This window comes from Miscanthus floridulus, chromosome 11 (assembly GCF_019320115.1).
Source record: "Miscanthus floridulus cultivar M001 chromosome 11, ASM1932011v1, whole genome shotgun sequence".
Lineage (NCBI taxonomy): Eukaryota > Viridiplantae > Streptophyta > Magnoliopsida > Poales > Poaceae > Miscanthus > Miscanthus floridulus.
Window position 1 is genome coordinate 86,162,244 of NC_089590.1, and position 3,842 is coordinate 86,166,085.

The following is a 3,842-nucleotide window of genomic DNA, read 5'->3' on the forward strand; positions in this document are numbered from 1 at the left end:
GACGGCATGGCTTCCTCCTCTTCCTCCAAAGCCCGACGGTTTGCATCTCCGAACCTATCTCCCTCTATCTCTAAATCCTGTACTAGTTCATGTTCTAGGGCTTGTTATTTATCCCAAATATCAGTATATATGTTAGATCTATGGCTAGTGGATCCTGTAATTTCTATCATTATATACTCGCAAAAAACCTATATATTCATATTTATATAGTTACCTATATTATTAAATATATAAATACCTAAATTTTTCTCACTCGGCCCATCGTGTGTCACTCAGTCATTTAGTCTCACTTATCTTCCCCTCAAAAAAAAAAACTTAGTCTCACTTATCTTTTTTATAGCCGTCCCTCACTCTCTTCCATTCCTTTATATGTCGTTGGAGCTGCAACACGCGAGCATGATGGCTCGTAAATATTAAAAACAATAGTAGTTCTTTTGTACTTCACCCTTCCACCTAGCGATAGAAGGGTCCGAGCCACTAGTACACCCCTTCCGATCCATGATCTATCAGGATTCTGCTAAGGGCGTGTTTAGTTTGCAAATTTTTTGACGAAATGACATTGTAGCATTTTCGTTGTTATTTGGCAATTAGTATCCAATCATAGTATAATTAGGTTTAAAAGATTCGTCTCATGAATTTTGTCTAAACTGTGTAATTAGTTTTATTTTTTATTTATATTTAATGCTTCATGAATGCGTCCAAAGATTCGATGTGACAGAAAATCTTGAAAAATTTAGCATTTTAGAGTGGAACTAAACGGTAGCTAACAAATAGAGGTAGCCCTAGGTTGTGGTGTAGTGCCTTCGAATTCGAACAGCTAGTGTGAATTGGTTGTCGTCGTAGTCATCGTGTCACATAAGTTCACGATGTAGGCGGTAGGCCTAGGTTTTTGGACATAAGTTTGGTACGAATGAAATACACAAATGTGTTGTTGGGTTGGACTGACGGTTCGCAGATTTGAAACATGATGCACGAATGAAAGGGTTTTTGAAAGTTTAAGTTACGGGTTTAATAACTTAACTAGAAAACCAGGTGCGGCTTTGCCGCGCCCTTGCTGGAGAAGCCAGCCAACCAGCCAGGACAACGAAATTGTTAAATTTTTGAGTTTTCCTTTGATGTGGCTTGGAGACAAAGCATTATTAGTGCTTGAAGGCACCAGATGTCACATGTTGGTAACTATAAACTGTATGTGGAAAAAAAGAAGACACAGGTCCTACGGATAAAAATGTCAATTAGAAAAACACATTTTTTTAAAAACAAAAGGCAGGAGCCCTGTCGCTCAATTAAGCCGAAAAAATATTATGTACAAGAAGGTTAGCCGGACGAGATGCCAGGAAGGAAAACACATGAATATGTAAATGTAAAGTACAGATAAAAAAATCAAAATGTGAGAAATATATGACGAATGATATTTCCAATGCCTTGTAATGCAGCTAGCTAGCTTCAGCTCTTTCACTCTGTCTTCAAGAACAACATTACTCAGCTTTTATAGGAACGAGATTAAGGCCTTGCAGCATCCAGATCACAGGAATTGTAAGTGCTACTAGGAGGGCTAGCCAAAACGATAGACAGAAATAGTGAGGATAATTCATAACCAGCACCACCTGATCTACAACTTGTGAGCTAAGGGCAAACCTCAAATTTTATAGTCCAATCAGCACAGGTTCATAAAGCCTCCACTAATCCCAGAAATCCATTTGGTAGCTTCATCGCACCAGCCTAGCATTTGTCTCTTGCTTGAGTACTGGTATCATTGTGCGACTTGTTCAGATCCCAGTGTTGTACACTTGTACCTAAATTTGGAAATGCACTGTGCGACTGTATAACTCATTCTCAAAGTTAATTATATTGCGATTTCATCAAATTTCCCTTCAGCAAACCTACATATTTCAGATAACATATCGAATCAATTGCATATCGTCCAAACTGTGATATTTCTGCTCCTCACTTCTCCTGAAACTGAGTAGTCTATAAATAAAGGATCAACTCTTTATATAATAGCCTAATAGTGCATTGAATTAATCATTCCTTGTACAGGAAACTATATAAATATCAAATCTGCTACCAGTTACTAAATACCACTTCTTGCAGTTCATTCAAATTAACTAAGAAAACATACATGCTAATTTTTCTTTAGGTATCCAGAATTGTGAACCTGTTTTAGACTTTCCAACATGCCTGAAACATTTTATGGCGAAGTAATTATTTGCTATTTGAAGGCCGGGCTCTGAGCAGGAAACAGCGGGAAGCGTCATAGATGTGCTGAGGATTTGGATCATGGAGTTTCAGCCCTCTGGAGTGCTATTGTTTGATGCCGTAGTGGTATAGTGCTGCTTTCTCCCTAAGTTTCTAGTTAGTTTGTGTGCCGTTATTTTGTAAACTGGAATCCCGAGTCTTATACCAACTTCATGGCTTTCTAAAAAGCAGAGTTAATCTCCTTTCAAATATTATGTTTTTGCTACCTTTGTTTGCTGTATTGGCAGAAGCAATTTTGCTTTTATTTCACAGAAAGGTACTCCTTGGGATACTACATGTTAGATCCAAATTTTTGTCAAATTTTGTCTTGTCTAATTGAGCTCTGTTGGTATATAAAAAAGAATTGAAGCCAGGAGGGAGGATAGATTTCATATAGCCTAACTGATATAAAGGGTGCAAAGACCCCATGTATAATGTCAGGCAGTGATCCATATCTTGCCAACAGAAAAGAAGAAAAAAAAAAGAACCAGAAGTACAAGGAATAGACATTGATCATCAACATAAGGAATCTAATTGAAGATAGTTTCTCAGTTGATTATGTCACAAATTTTATAATTGATATATCAGTCTAAATGTGAACATAATCAACAATAGCATGATGCCAATCAATTCTGAGCAATACATACAAAAGAGATAGAGGAGCTGTTACTGATGAGATCATGAGAATGTGATAGAGGCAGGCATCACGGAAGTGGGGATAGACAAGCATCTTCTGACAACAAGCAGAGACAACAAGCTCAAACTACAAATCAACATTGTATATGAATCTGGATACCATTAGCAGGGAGAATTTTCAACCTGTAGCCCGAGCCTGTAGCAGCCCTTCAGCTGTCAATGTTATTTCTGTATGATTCACTACAGTATAAGAAATGAAACATAAGGATAGTTCTGTATAATTTGTCATATAAAAATCAAACTCAATATAATGCTCCTTCATGGTTCTTGTGATCATGTTATCTATACACTGATCTACTATTAACATTTAGCAATGTATGCTCTTGTAGTTTTCAGTGGGCACAGGGAGACATAGGCTTGGACTTGCTTAGCGCCAACTTTTAGAATTCATGTTGAGTCTTCCAAGGCCAATTTTACACTTGTTCATATTAAAGCTAATATCTATGAACTGCAGAATCTGGTGAATATTTTTTTCTGTAGTTCTTGAAGGTTAAAGCTACCTACTTCAAGATACTGCATATGAAATTGGACTGGTAAAATAGCAAGATGTCAACTTGAGCATGTGCGATCTACTAGGGACAGGAGCTGTGTACTCTGTTAACTGGTCTGAATCAACATCTTGAAGGGAAAAGAAATAAGGTAATTAAAGTTGGCTCAGTGTGAAGAAATGGTTTGCATGTCACCCGGAATGAGAGAAACAAAGAGAATAACCTTATACTACAACATATGACTTATATCGATGTTAACCGCAACAGACCAAGATTGGAATACAGAATCTCTAACCTAGTTTGCTTGACTGTACCATCTACAGTTGCAACCTTTCATAAGTTATCTATTTCTATTCCATTTTTAGGAATTAAGTGCATTCTATTGGAGTTCATAAGATCATGTACTTCCCTCCCTTGTAGGGA